Source organism: Notolepis coatsorum (assembly GCF_963971535.1).
Source record: "Notolepis coatsorum genome assembly, chromosome: 17".
Taxonomy (NCBI): domain Eukaryota; kingdom Metazoa; phylum Chordata; class Actinopteri; order Aulopiformes; family Paralepididae; genus Notolepis; species Notolepis coatsorum.
In genome coordinates, this window is record NC_140181.1 from 101,717,564 (window position 1) to 101,718,335 (window position 772).

Genomic DNA, 772 nt, shown 5'->3' on the forward strand with positions numbered 1-772 from the left:
ATGTGTTAATTATCCAATGAAGATTGTGTTTTTCAGAATATCATTGTGATACCTACCAATTGAAGGTAAAGTCAAAAAAGTATAAGAATTGTATTATTATTATGACAGCATGTAGACTGTGTAGAGTTTTCTGCTCCTTCACCCGCCATGTCTTTATCCACACAAAGACCGCCTGCTTGTTTTGTTTCTTTTATGTGAATAGTTTATTTACATGTGATTCATATTACCAAACTTCTCCTCCACTGCAACATTACCATGCTCACAGCTGTGACACACACACAACCACTCTTTTTATTATCAAATATCTTTTATGTTTCCATTTTAACTCATTCTGTGCCGGCCATTATCGTTATCCAGTTCTAGATAGGCCACGCTTTAAAGATAGGGGTGCGTCACCTTGTTTGTAGAACTATATCTATATTCTATATTATAGCTCTGGAGACAATACTATGGTCATGTGACAGTCGGTATCTTCCGTCGAACAGGCAAAAAAGAATACATTTTTATATCTATTTTAGAGCTATATTTAATTTAGTTTATATCCCACATAATTTTACACAACCTCTTATACAGTCGTACAGCCCTGGCCTATATTTTATTTCTTAATTTAGCTCATATTTCATTTTATTTTACTCAACCACTTTATTGTATTATCTGTCTGTTAACACTTTGAATGCCCAGCAGGGGGCGCACATTTAGTGCTTGAATGCCCACATCCACTTCAATGTTAGCATTAATATCGCCTAATCTATGTTTTAAATTAAATTATGTG